The 23,486-nt window shown below is 47.0% G+C and overlaps 1 protein-coding gene across 1 annotated transcript in view; it reads right to left on the bottom strand.

Moving 5' to 3' along the window:
- The window catches only part of KIF6 (kinesin family member 6), an 873,149-nt gene that overhangs the window by 199 nt on the left and 849,464 nt on the right, over window positions 1–23,486 (bottom strand). The window lies entirely within an intron of this gene.

The raw sequence follows: 23,486 nt of genomic DNA, 5'->3' as shown, positions 1-23,486 counted from the left end.
TAGGGGGACTACAGGAGGTGCCAGCACACGGCAGATTACCCCCACGCAGGCTGAAAATGCTCATCTGACAACTGGGTTTGCAATAATACTAAATAACTGCCCCATTCTGACACTGCTGGTTTCCCTGTAATGATGTGCCCAGCCTGGCGATAGGTGCAACTTTTGCGTGGAACAGGGAGATGATGATAAGAGCGATATCTAATTGTCAGCCACATTTATATACCCTTGCTGTGCTTTATATTCATCAGGTGCCATCTAGTTACCCAACCGTACCCGTGCCGTCTAGTTAACCTTCATAGAGAGGAACCTTTCCCATAAGCCTCTGGGTCCATGTCTCCAACTATTTGGAATAGTAACCTGTGGCAAGTGGAGCGAGACACCGTGCCTGAAGCGTGGCAAGCGAAGCGAGTCAGCGAGAGTACAGTGGTGCATAGATAAAACAAAATAACCTCAAACAAACGGAGAATGGATAAAACATTAAGGTGCTGTAAGGGCGGAAGTTCGCTTCTGCCCTCTCGTGCTATCACTTCCTGGTCCTGATCACGAAGGGAACATAGACACAACCGTACCTGTACTGCCGCTGTACAGTGCTGCGCTTCCTGGTGCCAGCGGCTCCACCCCCTTAGCATGACATAATTATATCACATGCTCTGGGGGTGGGGCTGGCACAGGGTGCAAAACATACTTACCTACTCCCCCAGATTCTGCGGAAGACACCCGGTTTATCGGGTAGTCCCCGGCAGCCCCGGAAGAGTGGGCACAATGGGGATAATAATACGGCAAAGTTACAGACCTGGCAAAAGGGGTGGAGCCTAATGACGCTTTTATATGCTAATTGCGTAATTTCAGCTCCGCTTCCTATGCAAATATCACCCAATCCCGGACTTTTCCCAGCACCGCCCACCTGCTTCTCCTCTCCGGGCAGATTAAAGAAGTCGGCAAGTATGTTGCAAAATCAACCTGCCCCAGCACTGACTATTATTATTATTTATTATTATCCTTTATTTATATGGCGCCACAAGGGTTCCGCAGCGCCCAATTACAGAGTACATAAACAAATAATCAAACAGGAAAACAGCAACTTACAGTTGACGACAATATAGGACAAGTACAGGGTAAATAAACATAGCTACATCAGCAGATGACACTGGAATAAGTATCAGGTGGCAGAAGACTGCTGGATTTGATGCAGCTGAAGATTATTAAAGTAAGAAAAGGGTAAGCACATGAGGGAAGAGGGCCCTGCTCGTGAGAGCTTACATTCTAAAGGGGAGGGGTAGACAGACGGGTGAGACAGATGGGGTACATAGAGAGCGTGGAACAGAGGTTTAGGATGAGATTTGGCTGGGTTTGGTGAAGAAGTGGGTCTTGAGAGCCCGTTTGAAGTTTTGTAGAGAGGTGGAGAGTCTGAGGGGGAGAGGTAGGGAATTCCAGAGAAGTGGTGCAGCACGTGAAAAATCTTGGAGGTAGGAGTGGGAGGAAGTAATCCGTAGGCCGGAGAGTCGGCGAGCATTAGCAGAGCGAAGAGGACGGGTGGGAGTGTAAAGCGAGATAAGATCAGAGATGTAGATGGGAGAGGAGTGGGTGAGGGCTTTGTAAGCAAGTGTGAGAAGCTTGAAATGGATTCTGAAAGGGAAGGGGAGCCAGTGAAGGTCTAGTAAGAGAGGAGAGGTGGACGTAGTGCGTTTGGTGAGGAAAATGAGCCGGGCAGCAGCATTGAGGATAGATTGGAGTGGAGAGAGGTATTTGTCAGGAATGCCAGTCAGGAGGAGATTACAGTAGTTCAGTCATCTATCCAGACTATCATCATCATCATCATCGAGTATGGGATCCTGCATCACATAGGTCCAAAAAAGCATTTGCATGTCCTCTCTGAAGTTTGCTTAAAAAAAACCCAGAGGGATTATTTATTTATTAACAGTTTCTTACATAGAGCAGCATATTCCACTGCACTTTACAATTGGAACAACAATAATAGAACAAAACTGGGTAATAACAGACAGACATAGAGGTAGGAGGGCCCTGCTCAGAAGCTTATGGGAGTAGGCATTGATACACGTGGACAGGTGCTACCTGTTGCATAATGGTCCAGCTAGATTGCAGAGGTCATAGAAACAGAATTTGACGGCAGATAAGAACCACTTGGCCCATCTAGTCTGCCCCTGTTTTTATCCATTAGGTAATCTCGACCCTTTTTGAACCTTAATTCTTTGTTAATTCTTTGTAAGGAAATTCATATGCCTATCCCAAGCATGTTTAAATTGCTCTACAGTCTTAGCCCCTACCACCTCTGATGGGAGGCTATTCCACTTATCCACTACCCTTTCTGTGAAGTAATTTTTCCTTAAATTTCCCCTGAACCTGCCTCCCTCCAGTTTCACTGTATGTCCTCGAGTTCTAATACTTCTCTTCCTTTGAAGAATGTTTCCCTCCTGAACTTTGTTAAAACCCTTGGTATATTTGAAAGTTTCTATCATGTCTCCCCTTTCCCTCCTCTGCTCCAAACTATACATGTTAAGATCTTTTAGCCTTTCCGGGTAAGTTTTGTGATGTAGGCCATCCACCATTTTAGTTGCCCTTCTTTGTACACTCTCTAATGTATTTATATCCTTCTGGAGATATGGTCTTTGGTCCTTGGTGGGCTGTATGATATAGTCACACAGCAATGTTTGCCTAGGGCCTGGAGAATGTGAAGTGAGTAACAACAAAATATGTGAGGTTATGTGAAAACTGTATAGATGTAATTGGGTAGGGAAGGTTATGTGAGTGGTTCTGTAATCTAATAAACTTGCCTGAAGAGGTGAGTTTTCAGGGAAAGCGTGAAGGTTTGGAGACTAGAGGAGAGTCTTATTGTGCGTGGGAGGACGTTCCACAGAGTGGGAGCGAATAATGAGTGTGGATGAGAGACGCAGATCTTGTGCAGAGTGGAGAGGTCGGGTAGGGAGATAAGCAAAGAGATTTATGTTGGTGCAGTATGGTTAATAGCCTCATGTGTAAGTAAAAGTATTTTATATTTAATACAGTAGAATACCGGTAACCAATGGAGGGACTGACAGAGCGGATCAGCAGATGATGAATGTCTAGCGAGGAAGATTAGCCTCACAGCTGCACTCAAAATGGATTGTAGTGGTGAGAGTTTATTTTTGGGAACACCAGTAAGAAAACTATTGCAATAATCAATGCGGGAGATGATGAGAGCATGGATTAGAGTTTTTGCAGTGTCTTCTTAAAGGTATCGTAGTATTTTAGATATGTTTTCTAGATGTTTGTAACATGTTTTTGAGACAGATTGAATGTGTGGAACTAAGGACAGATCAGAGTCAAGGATGACACCTAGGCAGAGAGCTTGTGGGGTAGGGATGATTGTTGAGTTATCAACAGTGATAGAGATATCAGGTTGGTAACGACTATTGACCGGTGGAAATGTAATTAATTCTGTTTTGGAAATATTAAATTTGAGGTGGCGAGATGACATCCAAGATGAAACAGCAGAAAATAAGAATTTACTTACCGATAATTCTATTTCTCATAGTCCGTAGTGGATGCTGGGACTCCGTCAGGACCATGGGGGGATAGCGGGCTCCGCAGGAGACAGGGCACATCTAAATAAAGCTTTTAGGATCACATGGTGCGTACTGGCTCCTCCCCCTATGACCCTCCTCCAAGCCTCAGTTAGGTACTGTGCCCGGACGAGCGTACACAATAAGGAAGGATCTTGAATCCCGGGTAAGACTCATACCAGCCACACCAATCACACCGTACAACTTGTGATCTGAACCCAGTTAACAGTATGATAACAAACACGAAGTAGCCTCTGAAAAGATGGCTCACAACAATAGTAATAACCCGATTTTTGTAACCATAACTATGTACAAACATTGCAGACAATCCGCACTTGGGATGGGCGCCCAGCATCCACTACGGACTATGAGAAATAGAATTATCGGTAAGTAAATTCTTATTTTCTCTAACGTCCTAGTGGATGCTGGGACTCCGTCAGGACCATGGGGATTATACCAAAGCTCCCAAACGGGCGGGAGAGTGCGGATGACTCTGCAGCACCGAATGAGAGAACTCCAGGTCCTCCTTAGCCAGAGTATCAAATTTGTAAAATTTTACAAACGTGTTCTCCCCTGACCACGTAGCTGCTCGGCAGAGTTGTAATGCCGAGACCCCTCGGGCAGCCGCCCAAGATGAGCCCACTTTCCTTGTGGAGTGGGCCTTTACAGATTTAGGCTGTGGCAGGCCTGCCACAGAATGTGCAAGTTGGATTGTGCTACAGATCCAACGTGCAATCGTCTGTTTAGACGCAGGAGCACCCATCTTGTTGGGTGCATACAATATAAACAATGAGTCAGATTTTCTGACTTCAGCTGTCCTTGAAATATATATTTTTAATGCTCTGACAACGTCCAGTAACTTGGAGTCCTCCAAGTCGCTAGTAGCCGCAGGCACCACAATAGGCTGGTTCAAGTGAAAAGCCGAAACCACCTTAGGGAGAAAATGAGGACGTGTCCGCAGTTCTGCCCTGTCCGTATGGAAAATCAGATATGGGCTTTTGTACGATAAAGCCGCCAACTCTGAAACTCTCCTGGCTGAAGCCAGGGCCAATAGCATGGTTACCTTCCATGTAAGGTATTTTAAATCTACCGATTTTAGAGGCTCAAACCAATGAGATTTGAGAAAATTCAAAACTACGTTCAAATCCCACGGTGCCACTGGAGGCACAATTGGGGGTTGTATATGTAGTACACCTTTGACAAAAGTTTGTACTTCAGGCACTGACGCCAATTCCTTCTGGAAGAAGATTGATAAGGCCGAAATTTGAACTTTAATGGACCCCAATTTTAGGCCCATAGACAATCCTGCTTGCAGGAAATGTAAGAATCGACCCAATTGAAATTCTTCCGTTGGGGCCTTCTTGGCCTCACACCACGCAACATATTTTCGCCAAATGCGTTGATAATGTTGTACAGTCACTTCCTTTCTAGCCTTAATCAAGGTAGGAATAACTTCCTCTGGAATGCCCTTTTCTTTTAGAATCCGGCGTTCAACCGCCATGCCGTCAAACGCAGACGCGGTAAGTCTTGGAACATACAAGGTCCCTGCTGAAGCAGATCCCTTCTTAGAGGTAGAGGCCACGGATCCTCCGTGAGCATCTCTTGAAGTTCCGGATACCAAGTTCTTCTTGGCCAGTCCGGAGCCACTAGTATTGTTCTTACTCCCCTTTTCCGTATAATTCTCAGTACCTTTGGTATGAGAGGCAGAGGAGGGAACACATACACTGACTGGTACACCCACGGTGTTACCAGAGCGTCCACAGCTATTGCCTGAGGGTCTCTTGACCTGGCGCAATATCTGTCCAATTTTTTGTTGAGGCGAGACGCCATCATGTCCACCTTTGGTTTTTCCCAACGGTTCACAATCATGTGGAAGACTTCTGGATGAAGTCCCCACTCTCCCGGGTGAAGGTCGTGTCTGCTGAGGAAGTCTGCTTCCCAGTTGTCCACTCCCGGGATGAACACTGCTGACAGTGCTATGACATGATTTTCCGCCCAGCGCAGAATCCTTGCAGCTTCTGTCATTGCTCTTCTGCTTCTCGTGCCGCCTTGTCGGTTTACGTGGGCGACTGCCGTGATGTTGTCCGACTGGATCAACACCGGCTGACCCTGAAGCAGCGGTTTTGCCAGGCTTAGAGCATTGTAGATCGCTCTTAGCTCCAGTATATTTATGTGAAGGGACGTCTCCAGGTTTGACCACACGCCCTGGAAGTTTCTTCCCTGTGTGACTGCTCCCCAGCCACGTAGGCTGGCATCCGTAGTCACCAGGACCCAGTCCTGTATGCCGAATCTGCGGCCCTCTAACAGATGGGCACTCTGCAACCACCACAGGAGAGACAACCTTGTTCTTGGTGACAGTGTTATCCGCTGATGCATGTGCAGATGCGATCCGGACCATTTGTTCAGCAGATCCCACTGAAATGTTCGTGCATGGAATCTGCCGAATGGAATTGCTTCGTAAGAAGCCACCATCTTTCCCAGGACTCTTGTGCATTGATGTACTGACACAGTTCCTGGTTTTAGGAGGTTCCTGACAAGTTCGGATAACTCCCTTGCTTTCTCCTCCGGGAGAAACACCTTTTTCTGAACCGTGTCCAGAATCATTCCCAGGAACAGCAGACGTGTTGTCGGGGTCAATTGAGATTTTGGAAGATTCAGAATCCACCCGTGTTGCTGAAGCACTACCTGGGTTAGTGCTACACCGACTTCCAGCTGTTCTCTGGACTTTGCCCTTATCAGGAGATCGTCCAAGTAAGGGATAATTAATACGCCTTTTCTTCGTAGAAGAACCATCATTTCGGTCATTACCTTGGTAAAGACCCGAGGGGCCGTGGACAAACCAAACGGCAGCGTTTGAAACTGATAATGACAGTCTTGTATCACGAACCTGAGATACCCTTGGTGTGAGGGGTAAATTGGGACATGCAGATAAGCATCTTTTATGTCCAGGGACACCATGAAGTCCCCTTCTTCCAGATTCGCTATCACTGCTCTGAGTGACTCCATCTTGAACTTGAATTTCTGTATGTACAGGTTCAAGGATTTCAGGTTTAGAATAGGTCTTACCGAACCGTCCGGCTTCGGTACCACAAATAGTGTGGAATAATACCCCTTTCCCTGTTGTAGGAGGGGTACCTTGACTATCACCTGCTGAGAATACAGCTTGTGAATGGCTTCCAATACCGTCGTCCTTTCTGAGGGAGACGTTGGTAAAGCAGACTTTAGGAACCGGCGAGGGGGAGACCTTTCGAACTCCAACATGTAACCCTGAGATACTATCTGCAGGATCCACGGGTCCACCTGTGAGCGAGCCCACTGATTGCTGAAAATCTTGAGTCGACCCGCCACCGCTCCTGAGTCCGCTTGTAAAGCCCCAGCGTCATGCTGATGGCTTTGTAGAACCCGGGGCGGGCTTCTGGTCCTGGGCAGGGGCTGCTTGCTGCCCTCTCTTACCCTTTCCTCTGCCTCGCGGCAGATAAGACTGTCCTTTTGCTCGCTTGTTTTTATAGGAGCGAAAGGACTGCGGCTGAAAAGACGGTGTCTTTTTCTGTTGGGAGGGGGTCTGAGGTAAAAAAGTGGATTTGCCGGCAGTTGCCGTGGCCACCAGGTCCGAAAGACCGACCCCAAATAATTCCTCTCCTTTATATGGCAATACTTCCATATGCCTTTTGGAATCCGCATCACCTGACCACTGTCGCGTCCATAAACTTCTTCTGGCAGATATGGACATCGCACTTACTCTTGATGCTAGAGTACAAATATCCCTTTGAGCATCTCGCATATAAAGAAACGCATCCTTTAATTGCTCTAGAGTCAATAAAATACTGTCCCTATCCAGGGTATCAATATTTTCAGTCAGGGAATCCAACCACACTACCCCAGCACTGCACATCCAGGCTGAGGCTATTGCCGGTCGCAGTATAACACCAGTATGAGTGTATATACTTTTTAGGGTAGTTTCCAGCCTCCTATCCGCTGGATCCTTGAGGGCGGCCGTATCAGGAGACGGCAACGCCACTTGCTTTGATAAACGTGTGAGCGCCTTATCCACCCTAGGGGGTGTTTCCCAGCGCGCCCTTACCTCTGGTGGGAAAGGGTATAATGCCAATAACTTCTTGGAAATTAGCAGTTTTCAATCTGGGTTAACCCACGCTTCATCACACACGTCATTCAATTCCTCTGATTCTGGAAAAGCTACAGGTAGTTTTTTCACCCCCCACATAATACCCCTTTTTGAGGTACCAGCAGTATCAGAGATCTGCAAAGCCTCCTTCATTGCCGTGATCATATAACGTGTGGCCCTATTGGAAAATAAGTTTGTTTCTTCACCGTCGACACTAGATTCATCTGTGTCGGTACCCGTGTCGACTGACTGAGGTAAGGGACGTTTTACAACCCCTGACGGTGTCTGAGACGCCTGAGCCGGTACTAACTGGTTTTCCGGCCGTCTCATTTCGTCAACTGACTTTTGTAATGTGCTAACATTATCACGTAATTCCATAACTAAAGCCATCCATTCCGGTGTCGACTCCCTAGGGGGTGACATCACCATTACCGGCAATTGCTCTGCCTCCACACCAACATCGTCCTCATACATGTCGACACACACGTACCGACACACAGCAGCCACACAGGGAATGCTCTAATCGAAGACAGGACCCTCTTAGCCCTTTGGGGAGACAGAGGGAGAGTTTGCCAGCACACACCAAAAGCGCTATAAATGTATATAAACAACCCTAAAAGGTGTTGTTTTTGTTATAAGCGCTTTTAATATATATAAATATCGCCAATTTATGCCCCCCTTCTCTTTGTTACCCTGTTTCTGTAGTGCAGTGCAGGGGAGAGTCCTGGGAGCCTTCCTCACCAGCGGAGCTGAGCAGGAAAATGGCGCTGAGTGCTGAGGAGAATAAGCTCCGCCCCCTTTTCGGCGGGCTTTTCTCCCGGGTTTTAAGAAAACTGGCCTGGGTTAAATACATACATATAGCCTTAATGGCTATATGTGATGTATTTTTCGCCACTAAAGGTATTTAATATTGCTGCCCAGGGCGCCCCCAGCAGCGCCCTGCACCCTCCGTGACTGAACAGTGAGAAGTGTAGCAACAATGGCGCACAGCTGCAGTGCTGTGCGCTACCTTCATGAAGACTGAGGAGTCTTCTGCCGCCTGCTTCCGGACCTCCGATCTTCAGCATCTGTAAGGGGGGTCGGCGGCGCGGCTCCGGGACGAACCCCAGGATGACCTGTGTTCCGACTCCCTCTGGAGCTAAGTGTCCAGTAGCCTAAGACTCCAATCCATCCTGCACGCAGGTGAGTTGGAAATCTCTCCCCTAAGTCCCTCGATGCAGTGAGCCTGTTGCCAGCAGGACTCACTGAGATTTAAACCTAAAAAAACTTTGTCTAAGCAGCTCTTTAGGAGAGCCACCTAGATTGCACCCTGCTCGGACGGGCACAAAAACCTAACTGAGGCTTGGAGGAGGGTCATAGGGGGAGGAGCCAGTACGCACCATGTGATCCTAAAAGCTTTATTTAGATGTGCCCTGTCTCCTGCGGAGCCCGCTATCCCCCCATGGTCCTGACGGAGTCCCAGCATCCACTAGGACGTTAGAGAAAATGCATTCAGTGACACGGACCAATTCAGATGGTCACAAATTTGGGGAGGTTAGGTAGATTTGAGTATCATCTGCGTACAGATGATACTGAAATACAAAGAAGCTGATTAGTTTAACAAGAGATGAGGTTTAGATTGAGAAATGCAAAGGACCTTAGACTGAGCCTTGCGGTACTTCAACTGATAGAGGTAGGGAAGAGGAGGTGGAATCAGAAAAGTGGACACTGAAAGTGCGATTAGATAGGTAGGATAGGAACCAAGAGAGGAACCTGCAGACCTAGGGATCATGGTGTTTGTATGAGAAGAGAGTGTTCAACAGTATCAAAAGCAGCAGAGAGATCTAGAAGAATAAAAAGCGGGCCTTTGGACTTAGCAGTGACCAGATCATTCACAACTTTAGTTAATGCTGTCTCTGTGGAATGTTGTCTCTGTGGAATGTTGTCTCTGTGGAATGTTGTCTCTGTGGAATGTTGGGAACGAAAGCCTGACTGAAGTGGGGCCAATAAATTGTGCAAGTTAAGAAAGTGTGTGAGGCGAGTGTAGGCAAGTCGCTCAAGAAGCTTGGAGGGCATGAGAGCTGAGAGATGGTACGGTAGTTTGAGAGAGAGTTTGGGTCAGAATTTTTTTTTCTCAGAATGGGCGTAATCACTGCATGCTTGAACGGTGAAGGAAAGATACCCCAGAGCTTTACTTAGGGGGTAATTCAGATCTGATCGCTGTTGTGCGTTTTCGCACAGCGTGCAATCAGATCTGAACTGCGCATGCGTGTGAGCCGCAATGTGCCGGCGCATCGCACAACAGCACCGGGCATTGGTGCCTTGCGACGGGATGGTGCGAAAAAATCAGAACGCGCGGGCGTTCGCAAGAAGATTGAAAGGAGGAGGCCGTTTGTGGGTTGTTTTACAGGAGTGTCCGGAAAAACGCAGATGGGAACAGGCATTTTCAGGGAGGGTGTCTGATGTCAGCTCCAGCCCCGATCAGCAGGATACAATTGCAGCAGCTGAGTAAGTCCTGGGCTGCGCAGAGACAGCACAAACTGATTTTTGTGCAGCTCTGCTAACAAAGCGATCACACACTTGCACAGCGTTTTCCCCTCCCCCTGTAGGCGGCGACTATCTGATCGCAGGGCAGCAAAAAAACGCAGCCCAGCGATCAGATCTGAACTAGGCCCATAGTTGTGAAGGCACAGGATCAAGAGGAGAAGTAGAAGAGTAGCAGAATGAGAAGAGTGTTGATACTTTATCTTCATTTGTGGGATCAAATGAATACAACATGCCAGAGTATTCAGGTAGGGAATTGAGCAGGTCACTGACTGAGGAAAAGCATACCATTTCATCTCATCTTGGACCTTATCAATCTTGTCCTTGAAGTAGGAAGCAAGATCTTGCGCATTGATAGTGGCTGGTGGGTTGGGTGAGGGAGGTTTAAGAAGTGATTTAAATGTATTAAAAAGGCCCTTGGGGTTAGAGACTTTGGAAATATGCTTGTTTGGCAGTGTCCAGGGCATTTCGAAAAGGAGTGGTAGTCTTATATTTGGAGAAGTCACTTGGAGTATGAGATTTACGCATTTGTCGTTCTACCTTATGTGGGAGTTTTTGTAAGTTTCTTGTTAATTTAGAGTGCCACGGGTGAAACCTAAGTCTATGTGGAGTGTGATGGGTAGCTAGAACTACTTCATAGAGGGCTATTTCTAGAGTTTGGTTCAAGTGTGATACAGCGATCATAGGAGAGATTTCTGCAGAGTTTCAGTGAGAGCCGTTGTTGCACAGAGGTGGATAGTTGCTAAAAACTAATAGTTTCTAATATTTCTGCGGTTTTGAGAAGGATTGGAGGACTTCAGTGACATTGAGACTGAAGTAATGGAGGAGAGTATGCAAGTGATAAGGCTGTTTTCTGAGAGAGGGAAAGGAGTGATGAGTATTGGGTCTGGTTTAGTGTTGTACACTCTGTCAAAGTTTTTGCAACTGAGCAATTATCTGCAGACTGCGCATGTGCTGCGATCGCACGGCACATGTGTAAAGGTACCTTTGTGAAGCTGCTTGCAGTGAGTGACAGAAAGTGACTGTTTGGGGGTGATAACGGGGATTGGCGGCAAAAACCCAGACGTGTCTCTGCCGATTTTGGGGCATGTATGTTGTCAGCTGTGATCATATATATAGAGAAACATGGCTCCTGCGTGTACTGCTGTGTCCAGTCTACGCAGCCATAGGTCTGCACTAACAGTTGATGTTCCTCTGTATCACATATAGGCTGTGTATGTGTTCACAGTTGCGAATGAGTTTGCAATGACTCCGGTGGGTGTCTGTCTGGGCGGCAGCTTCATTTAGCAATTCTGTAGCCTAAAACAACGGCAATTGTAAATGCATTTTCGTACAACTCTGAATCAGGCTCATATTCTGGTGGGGATGCGGTTACTTTACCGGCACCTGTAATCCCAGCGGTCGGCATACTGATGCCGGGATCCCGAACACTTGAAATGCCGCCAGCCAGAATCCCAGATAACAGGGGCTATTCCCACTCTTGGCGAGCCACCGAGCCCGCAAGAGGCTTCATTGCATTCGCCCCCCTGCTGGCATTCTGGTGGCCGGGTACCCAGTGTTGGTATGCTGACTGCCGGCAAAGGATACCCAATGCATCTGGTGAATACAAGATCAAGGCAGTGGCCCTCCTGATGAGTGGAGGAGTCAGTCCATTGGGAGAGGCTCAGAGAGGTTAGAGACAGAAGTTTGGAGGCACGAGGAGATTGTGTACCTGTCAATAGTGATATTGAAATCACCCATAATGATACTGGGGATGTCAGAGGATCTGAAGTGAGAGAGCCAGGCAGAAATTCTTTGGGTTGCCCAGGTGGGCGATAGCAGCAACACGAAGAGAGAAAGGAGTATAAATCCTGATGGAATGTACTTTAAATGATGTGAATGTGAGTGATGGAACCTGTATGAGTGGTAGAACTGTGTATGTGAAAAGTTGGGACAGTAACATTCCAACCCCACCTCCTTTACTGTCACCAGGCCTCAGGGCTTAAGGTTGTCCTGGAGAGGTGGTGGAACCATTAGATGCTTTGCTTAAAAGGTGGTGTATAAAGTGCGGTGTCACACCACCATTATATAATGGTCATTTACTAAAGAGCAAATATAATGGTTACCTTCAATATGTGCAGATGTGTTCTACATATTTGCCTTGTGCACCCATAAGTTACATACTTGAGAGCTGCTTGCTGCAAATCATTCTGTGGTTGCAACCACGATTGAAAATACGTATGGTGGGAAAAGCAAAAACATTACCAAAGTCTGATCACCATGAGACTATGGTGTTTATTAATGTAAGACTTGCTCCAAAAAATGTCACTATTCCATCACGTGACACCCTCACAGCGTACACCCTACACCCTGATAACCTGCCCACCATCAAAATCACAGTTTTGCACTGAATGAGGCATCACCCATCTAAGGGAGTAACCGCATTTTCTTCCATCAGCAGGAAGTCCCACATTGCATTATTCCAATAGAAAGTTGCAATCTCCTCCACCTTGTAATGTATCTATCAGTGGGATATAATACACGCCAGATACATACAGTACACAGGATGGACAGCTGAGTTACGTGTGTTTATTTGTGTAGTAGCGATGTCAGATTATTCATATTATTAGTGTCTTTGATGTTTGCAGTGTTGTTTGAACAAACTGCCAAATGATTCCTTGAGGTCCCGGGTAAACAGGGCCCGGTATCACCTGCTGGCGTCTGGCCCGGGCTGCTGGCGGCCTCAGGAGCATTATTAGTGTTTATCTGAGTGACCTTTGGGAGTCTCTGGCAGGAAAATGTCACATAAAGCAAATTGCTCGGGAACAGGTCATTGGCCAAGCAGTGTCTGGCCCTCACCCGCCGTCATTTATATCCATTTCATTGTAAATTAATATTTCACTGGGGGGGGGGATTTGGTCATCCATTTAAAAAATTAAAAATATCAAGATGGAAAAGGGGGCAAAGTGTCATGGTATAATCACGGCACAACCCCCAAATATTGCAGCCGTAGCGGGGGTGACATCCTCGGCCGGAATTCATGTACTGTATTGTATTGTAATTAAGTTACTGTTGTCTACAGATTAAGTTAATAAAATACAGCAATGACAAAAGTAAAAGCAATGACACAAAATAAAAAATATTTCTCATACATCCTAGAGGATGCTGGGGACGACATCAAGACCATGGGGGTGTAGAGTTAGACGGGATCCGCAGGAGACATGGGCACTCTAAAGACTTTTCATTGGGTGTGAACTGGCTCCTCCCTCTATGCCCCTCCTCCAGACCTCAGTTTTAGAAATGTGCCCAGGTCGACTGGATGCACACTGAGGAGCTCTACTGAGTTTCTCTGAAAAGACTTATGTTAGGTTTTTTATTTTCAGGGAGATCTGCTGGCATCAGACTCCCTGCTTCGTGAGACTGAGGGGGAAGAAGCAGAACCAACTTCCTCAGAGTTTCATGGCTCTGCTTCTGGCTGACAGGACACCATTAGCTCCTGAAGGGAACTGAATGCTAGCCGTGTCTAGATGCTCACTCCCACAGCACACCGTCACCCCCCTCACAGCCAGAAGTCAGAAGACAGGTGAGTATGAGAAGATTGAACTTCAATCAAGTAAGTGACGGCTGAGGTACGATGCGGCTGGCGGGAGCACAGCGCGCCATTGCTGCCCACACACACAGGTACTGCAGGGCGCGGGGGGGGGGGGGTGCCCTGGGCAGCAAAATACCTCTATAAACTGCCTAATAGGGGGCATAAGATGCCCAGGCACAGCCCTACCCCTGCCAGTATAAATATTACAAACAGTCTCTGAGTGCTCAGCACTATTTTCTCTCTCTCTCTCCTCAGGCTGCAGAGATATAGCTGGTCCTCCTCCACTTCTGACTACAAGTATTCAGGGTGTAAATAAAGGGGGCACAAAGTGATTTGGGTGCTTTACAAATGTGTTTTACTGTGTAAAGAGCGCTGCATGTCAGTGGGCATTCTGTGTTCACAGACATTAAATACAGGCTCTGGGGTTGTGAGCTGGCTGCTCCTATACTGTGTCCCTCTGACAGATTTTACTGTGGGTCTGTTCCCAAATAAGTCCCAGTGTGTCTGTGAGTGCTGTACAAGTCTGAGGCAGGGAGTTCCTCTCCGGAGGAAGCCATTTTAGGGACATAGAGTTGTAATGTGGTGGCGCTACCGGCACACCAAGAGCCTGCATGGGTGAAAGAGCTACGTGACAGTATGACTAACCGTAGATTGGATATGTCTGAATCTAAGGCTGCATGCTGGAGAAAATCTGTGGAAGATGTGATTTTTCAGGATGCTGTTATTCCTTATGCGGGCGGCCCCTCTGGGTCACATAAGAGGCCATTTGCAAATGTTGTAAACACTGATACCGACACGGATTCTGATTCTTGTGTCGACGATAGTGAATCCAGAGAGATAGATCATAAATTGGCAAAAAGTATACAATATATGATTGTGGCTATAAGGGACGTGTTGGAGGTTACAGAAAGCACTCCTGTACCTCAGGAGAAAGCTTATTTATGTAAGGAAAAGAAATCCAAAGTCACGTTCCCTCCTTCACACAAACTAAATGCTCTGTTTGAAGGGATTTGGGTGAATCCTGATAAAAAATGTCGTATTCCCAAAAGGATTCACATAGCTTACCTTTTCCCGGCTGAGGACAGGAAAAAATGGGAGTCACCCCCTGTGTTAGACAGTGCACTTTCCAGGTTGACAAAGAAGGTAATTCTCCCTGCACCTGGCATGGCTTCTCTTAAAGAGCCGGCAGACCGCAAAATGGAAACAACATTGAAATCCATTTATGTTACCAATGGTACGCTGCTCAGGCCCACTATTGCCTGCGCATGGGTGAGTCACGCTATTGAAAAATGGTCAGAAAGCATGTCATCAGAAATTGACACGATTGATAAAGATGAGATACTCCTTAAGTTAGGGAATATCAAGGACGCTGGCGCCTACATGCTGGAAGCAATGAAGGATATTGAACTCTTGAGTTCACAAGCCGCTACCATGGCAGTATCGGCTAGGCGGGCCTTATGGATTCGCCAGTGGAACGCGGATGCAGATTCCAAAAGAAACATGGAGGCTCTCCCATGTAAAGATGAGGCCTTATTTGGCGATGGCCTGGATGCGTTAGTCTCGGCGGCTACCGCAGGTAAGTCAACATTTTTGCCCTCTGCGCCTGCACCGGCAAAAAAGACCTATCACCCGCAAATGCAGTCCTTTCGGCCCAATAAATACAAAAAGACGAGCGGTTCCCCCTTCTTTGCAGGTAGGGGAAGGGCAAAGAAGCCCACACCGGCTCCAGGTTACCATGAGCAAAAGTCTACCCCTAATTCTGCCAAATCCCCAGCATGATGCTGGAACTCCCTTGCGTGAGGCCGCTCGGGTGGGGGCACGTCTCAAACTCTTCAGCCAGGATTGGATTCTATCTGGCCTGGCCCCTGGGTGTTGCAAATAGTATCCCAGGGATACAAACTAGAGTTTCAAGACGTTCCCCCATGCCGATTTTTCAAATCGACCTTGCCAGCTTCTCCGCCAGAGAGAAAAGCAGTAACAGTGGCAATCCAAAAATTGTCAAGACCAGGTCATAGTCCTGGTACCGTTGTCACAACAAGGGCGGGGTTTTTAATCAAGCCTCTTTGTTGTTCCGAAGCCGGACGGCTCGGTCAGACCGATCTTAAATCTAAAAGATCTGAATTTCTTCCTGAAAAGGTTCAAGTTCAAGATGGAATCACTTCGGGCGGTGATTGCCAGTCTGGAGGAGGAGGACTACTTGGTGTAGGTGGACATAAAGGATGCTTACCTGCATGTTCCCATTTATCTTCCTCACCAGGCTTATCTGAGATTCGCGATTCAGGATTGCCATTACCAATTCCAGACGTTACCTTTCGGTCTCTCCATGGCGCCGAGGGTATTCACCAAGGTGATGGCGGAGATGATGGTCCTCCTTCGTCAGAAAGGAGTCAATATAATCGCTTATCTGGACGACCTCCTGATAAAGGCGAGATCCAGGGAGCAGTTATTACAAAACATATCACTCTCCCTGTCAATACTCCAACAACACGGTGGATCATAAATTACCCAAAGTCACAGTTGGAACCGACGACAAGGTTGTCTTTCCTCGGGATGATTCTGGACACAGAAGTTCAGAGAGTATTTCTTCCGCTGGGAAAGGCTCTGGAAATCCAGAAAATGGTAAAACAGATATTGAAACCATCAAGTGTGTCGATCCATCAGTGCATTCGGTTGTTGGGGAAGATGGTGGCGGCCTACGAGGCCATACAGTTTGGCAGGTTCCATGCCAGAGTATTCCAGTGGGACCTGTTGGACAAATGGTCGGGGTCACACCTACACATGCACAGAAAGATAATCCTGTCGTCAAAAACCAGGATTTCGCTCCTGTGGTGGTTGCACAGCTCTCACCTGCTAGAGGGACGCAAGTACGGGATTCAGGACTGGATCTTAGTAACCACGGATGCAAGTCTCCGAGGCTGGGAAGCAGTCTCTCAGGGAGAAAACTTCCAGGGACGTTGGTCACAACAGGAAGCCTGCCTTCACATAAACGTTCTAGAGCTAAGAGCCATTTACAACGGCCTTCAACAAGCGGTACATCTTCTTCAAGACCGTCCCGTGCAGATCCAGGCGGACAATGTAACAGCAGTCGTATACATAAACAGGCAGGGCGGAACGAAAAGCAGAGCGGCAATGGCAGAGGCGACAAAAATCCTCAGCTGGGCAGAAAAACATCTGCAAGCTCTGTCGGCAATATTCATTCCGGGAGTAGACAACTTGGAAGCAGACTTCCTCAGCAGACACGATCTCCATCCAGGAGAGTGGGGCCTCCACCAAGAAGTCTTCGAAGAGGTGACAAGTCTTTGGGGATTTCCTGAAATAGACATGATGGCGTCTCGTCTCAACAAGAAGCTTCAGAGATACTGTTCCAGGTCGAGAGACCCTCAAGCAGTAGCAGTGGATACACTGGTGACCCCGTGGGTGTTTCCGTCAGTGTATGTTTTCCCTCCACTTCCGCTGATCCCAAAAGATACTCAGGATCATAAGAAAGACAAGGGTTCGAGTAATCTTCATTGCCCCAGTCTGGCCAAGAAGGGCTTGGTACCCAGATCTTCAGCAGTCACTAATAGGAGATCCTCGGCCTCTTCCTCCTCGGGAGGACCTGCTGCAGCAGGGGCCGTGAGTGTACCAAGACTTACCGTGGCTACGTGTGACGGCATGGCTGTTGAGCGCCGTATCCTAGCCAGGAAGGGTATTCCTAAGGAGGTCATCCCCACCTTTATTCAGGCCAGAAAGGGAGTAACGTCAAAACATTACCACCGTATTTGGAGAAAATATGTGTCTTGGTGTGAATCCAAGAAGGCTCCTTCGGAAGAGTTTCACTTAGGACGTTTTCTCCATTTTTTTTGCAGGATGGTGTGAAGGCGGGCATATGATTGGGATCAATCAAGGTCCAGATTTCGGCCTTGTCAGTGTTCTTCCAAAAACAATTGGCCTCTCTTCCAGAGGTTCAGACCTTCGTGAAAGGGGTTATGCACATCCAGCCTCCATTCGTGCCTCCAGTGGCACCATGGGACCTTAACGTGGTATTGCAGTTCCTTCAATTGGATTGGTTTGAGCCTCTACAAAAGATAGAGTTGAAGTTTCTCACTTGGAAAGTGGTGATGCTTTTGGCATTGGCATCCTCAAGGCGGGTGTCTGAATTGTGGGCCTTGTGTCACAAGAGCCTTTACCTGATTTTCCATGAAGATAGGGCAGAGTTGCGAACTGGACAACATTTTCTTCCTAAGGTGGTTTCTGCTTTTCACATAAACCAACCTATTGTGGTGCCAGTAGTTACTGACACATTCACTGATTCAAAGTCTCTAGATGTGGTTAGAGCTTTGAAAAATCTATGTTGCTAGAACAGCTCGTATACGGAAAACAGAGGCTCTGCTTGTCCTGTATGATCACAAGATTGGCTGTCCTGCTTCCAAGCAGACTATTGCACGTTGGATTAGAAATACGATTCAGCAAGCTCATACTACGGCTGGTGTGCCGTTACCGATGTCGGTAAAGGCCCACTCCACTAGGAAGGTTGGCTCATCCTGGGCGGCTGCCTGGGGGGTCTCAGCATTACAACTTTGCCAAGCAGCTATTTGGTCAGGGTCAAACACATTTGCTAAGTTCTACAAGTTAGACACCTTGGCCGAAGAGGACCTAAAGTTTGGTCAATCGGTGCTGCAGGGTCATCCGCACTCTCCCACCCGTACTGGAGCTTTGGTATAGACCCCATGGTCTTGATGTCGTCCCCAGCATCCTCTGGGACGTATGAGAAAATAGGATTTTGATAACCTACCGGTAAATCCTTTTCTCCTAGTCCGTAGAGGATGCTGGGCGCCCGTCCCAGTGCGTACTTTACCTGCAGTTTAGTTATTACAGTTACACAAGTTGTGTTATCTTGGTTTCAGCATGTTGCTGCAATTAGTTCATGCCTGTTGGCGTGTGTTATGTTGAATGCCATGTGTGCGGCATGGTTGAGGGTGTGAGTTGGTAGATATCTCACCACTAGTTAAGTAATTCCTTTCCTCAAAATGTCAGTCTCCCTGGGCACAGTTCCTACAACTGAGGTCTGGAGGAGGGGCATAGAGGGAGGAGCCAGTTCACACCCAATGAAAAGTCTTTAGAGTGCCCATGTCTCCTGCGGATCCCGTCTATACCCCCATGGTCTTGATGTCGTCTCCAGCATCCTCTACGGACAAGGAGAAAAGGATTTACCGGTAGGTTATCAAAATCCTATTATAATCACTGTAAATATCCTCGTCTAGAAATGTGAACTGTTTGCGGCTTGGTTGCATTGTACCAGCACTTCCACGGCCAATGCTATAACCTGCACCTACGTTCCTGGATGGAAGTAATGGGCGACACCCAGTGAGACACCAGCGCTCATGAGTAATATAAACATTTTGTGGGGCTGGATGAAACGGGTTCCCACTAAGTGCTCAGTCTCCTATATGATGTTGCAACAGTATCCGAACTCTGGGTCGACACCACTTAAGTCAACACCCATTAGGTCGACACCCTTTGGTTGACAGTGAATAGGTCAACACTAGAAATAGGTCAACACAGCCATTAGGTCGACATGAACAAGGTCGACATACAAAAATGTCGACATGAGTTTTTTTTTTTTTAAATTCTCTTTTTAAAAAACTTTTTCATACTTTATGATCCAGGTGGACTACGATTGGAAATGGTAACCTGCAAAATGAGCCATGCGAGGGGACATGGTGCACTAATTGGGGTTACCGGTCACTTTACGAAGAAAACTACACCAAAAAAACATGAAAAACTCATGTCGACCTTTTTTTATGGCAACCTTATTCATGTCAACCTAATGGCCGTGTTGACATATTTCTGGTGTTGACCTAGCCACTATCGACCAATAGGTGTCGACCTGATGAGTGTCGACCTAGACACTGTCGACCCTGAATCCCATACCCGTTGCAACAGGCAAAGAGGAAGTGATGGGGTTTATGGGGACACGTGACCCCAGGGGAAGGTATACTGCAAGGGGCCCATTTTATCCTCGGAAGGAGGGGTCAGAACTATGGGGCAGATTTATTAAGCCTGGTGAAGTGATAAAGTAGAAGGTGATAACGCACCAGCCAATCAGCTCCTAACTGTCATGTTACAGGCTGGGTTTGAAAAATGACAGTTATGAGCTGATTGGCTGGTACTTTATCACCATCCACTTTATAACTTCTCCAGGCTTCATAAATCTGCCCCTATGTTACTGATTGTCCTGTGGATTGATGAACCATTCCTCCCCTCCCATTGGTGGCTGGGGGATAGTTACGTTGTGTGAGGCAGGGGGATATTAATGTAATGTGGAGTTGGTGGTAGCTAATCATATATGGCAGAGGCTATTAATGCATGGGGGGGGGGGTCATTAAATGCAGCGGCTTATAATTTAATGTCAGACTCAGTGGCTATTAAATTACGACTGGCTACGGAAAATAGGCCAATAGTATTTATTAAAATTGTGTGGTATTAATCAGTTTAATGTTAATATTTTAGATGCACCATTGGCCGCATCATGGAAACCCAAAGGCAGGTACAGTGTATCCGTCTGAGTGTGGCCTCCTGTGTGCGTCTTTGTACACAACTACCATCAGCGACACACCCATAAGATGCAACATCTCCGTGCGCCTTTTTAGGCTCCGCCTCATGGAAGTCCCTGCCATGTGCGAGTGTGACACTGCCGAACATTGTAATGGGGTGCAATTAAGTTGCAGCATTGCCCCAGGCACAGTATAACCTCTCTGCACCTCTAAGAGCAGACGAATTTAGAAATGTAAGAAAGCCACATACCATTATCTTTAGCCCCTGTCATTGTCCCTATAGCGCTAGTTACTATCACTGGGCCTAATTCAGATCTGATCGCAGCAGCAAATTTGTTAGCTAATGGGCAAAACCATGTGCAGTGCAGGGGAGGCAGATGTAACATGTGCAGACAGAGGTAGATTTGGGTGGGTTATATTGTTTCTATGCAGGGTAAATACTGGCTGCTTTATTTTTACACTGCAATTTAGATTTCAGTTTGTACACACCCCACTTAATGCTTCTCTTTTGCAGGTATCCCCTGGAAAATGATTTTGGGTGATATCACGCAAGACAGCATGGAGTGAGACAGAGAAATAGTAAAAGAGAAACTGACAAATAACACGCAAGATGAAGGCAGGAGTGAACATCAACAAAATACAGCCTGGACCTGTCAGAAAGGGCTTATCACCAGTTCCCTACAGTTCTGTACAGCCATGTAGAATGTGCATTTTGCGTGTACCCAATGTTATACACTTTCTCTGGTATTGGTGGTCATTCCGAGTTGATCGCTCGTTATTTTTTTACGCAACGGAGCGATTAGTCGCTAATGCGCATGCGCAATGTCCGCAGTGCGACTGCGCCAAGTAAATTTGCTATTAAGTTAGGTTTTTTACTCACGGCATTACGAGGTTTTTTCTTCGTTCTGGTGACCGTAGTGTGATTGACAGGAAGTGGGTGTTTCTGGGCGGAAACTGGCCGTTTTATGGGTGTGTGCGAAAAAACGCTGCCGTTTCTGGGAAAAACGCGGGAGTGTCTGAAGAAACGGGGGAGTGTCTGGGTGAACGCTGGGTGTGTTTGTGACGTCAAACCAGGAACGAAACTGACTGAACTGATCGCAGTGGCAGAGTAAGTCTCAAGCTACTCAGAAACTGCTAAGAACTGTCTATTCGCAAATCTGCAAATCTTTCGTTCGCAAATCTACTATGCTAAGATTCACTCCCAGTAGGCGGCGGCTTAGCGTGTGCAAAGCTGCTAAAAGCAGCTTGCGAGCAAACAACTCGGAATGAGGGCCATTGTCTTTATCTGAGACAACTCAGTCTATATTCTTATTGTAATGTCGCCCCCTAGTGCACAGTTCACAGATTTCAATTGATTTAAGTAAATCAAAATATTAAACTCAGAAATACGAATATAAATATTTTGTTTTCAGAAATAACCATGTCCCCACTATTATACACCTGTAAACTATGTTTAACATACAGTCATTCAAGCTACTCTTTATGTATCACCACTATAAAAAAAATACGAGAAAAACAAAAAACATTTTTAGCATTTTTGCTATGCAGATGGTGGCATTTGCCATAGAAAATCGGAATTGTAATACTGAATATTGGACTTTTTTCTAGTAAATGCAGTTTCTATTTATTCCATGTGTGATATTAAAGTTGCTCTACCAAGGATGCAAAAATAAGATTTTACTCACCGGTAAATCTATTTCTCGTAGTCCGTAGTGGATGCTGGGACTCCGTAAGGACCATGGGGAATAGCGGCTCCGCAGGAGACTGGGCACAACTAAAGAAAGCTTTAGGACTACCTGGTGTGCACTGGCTCCTCCCACTATGACCCTCCTCCAGACCTCAGTTAGGATACTGTGCCCGGAAGAGCTGACACAATAAGGAAGGATTTTGAATCCCGGGTAAGACTCATACCAGCCACACCAATCACACCGTATAACTCGTGATACTATACCCAGTTAACAGTATGAAATATAACTGAGCCTCTCAACAGATGGCTCAACAATAACCCTTTAGTTAGGCAATAACTATAAACAAGTATTGCAGACAATCCGCACTTGGGATGGGCGCCCAGCATCCACTACGGACTACGAGAAATAGATTTACCGGTGAGTAAAATCTTATTTTCTCTGACGTCCTAAGTGGATGCTGGGACTCCGTAAGGACCATGGGGATTATACCAAAGCTCCCAAACGGGCGGGAGAGTGCGGATTACTCTGCAGCACCGAATGAGCAAACTCTAGGTCCTCCTCAGCCAGGGTATCAAACTTGTAGACTCTTGCAAAAATGTTTGAACCCGACCAAGTAACAGCTCGGCAAAGTTGTAAAGCCGAGACCCCTCGGGCAGCCGCCCAAGAAGAGCCCACTTTTCTCGTGGAATGGGCTTTTACAGATTTAGGGTGCGGCAGTCCAGCCGCAGAATGTGCAAGTTGAATCGTGCTACAGATCCAGCGAGCAATAGTCTGCTTAGAAGCAGGAGCACCCAGCTTGTTGGGTGCATACAGGATAAATAGCGAGTCAGTTTTCCTGACTCCAGCCGTCCTGGAAACATATACTTTTCAGGGCCCGACTACGTCCAGTAACTTGGAATCCTCCAAGTCCCAAGTAGCCGCAGGCACCACAATAGGTTGGTTCACATGAAAAACTGATACCACCTTAGGAAAGAATTGGGAACGAGTCCTCAATTCCGCCTTATCCATATAAAATACAGATAAGGGCTTTTGTATGACAAATTCTGATACACGCCTGGCCGACGCCAAGGCCCACAGCATGACCACTTTCCACGTGAGGTACTGTAGCTCCACGGATTTAAGTGGCTCAACCCAATGCGACTTCAGGAAATCCAACACCACGTTGAGATCCCACGGTGCCACTGGAGGCACAAACGGGGGCTGACTATGCAGCACTCCCTTAACAAAAGTCTGAACTTCAGGCAGTGAAGCCAGTTCTATTTTGGAAGAAAATCGATAGAGCCGAAATCTGGACCTTAATGGAACCCAATTTTAGGCCCATAGTCACCCCTGACTGTAGGAAGTGCAGAAATCGACCTAGCTGAAATTCCTCCTTTGGGGCCTTCCTGGCCTCACAGCACGCAACATATTTCCACCATATGCGGTGATAATGGTTTGCGTTCACTTCTTTCCTAGCTTTAATTAGCGTAGGGATAACTTCCTCCG

This window comes from Pseudophryne corroboree, chromosome 4 (assembly GCF_028390025.1).
Source record: "Pseudophryne corroboree isolate aPseCor3 chromosome 4, aPseCor3.hap2, whole genome shotgun sequence".
In the NCBI taxonomy this organism is placed as follows: Eukaryota; Metazoa; Chordata; class Amphibia; order Anura; family Myobatrachidae; genus Pseudophryne; species Pseudophryne corroboree.
This window is presented reverse-complemented; position numbering and strand designations above follow the sequence as displayed.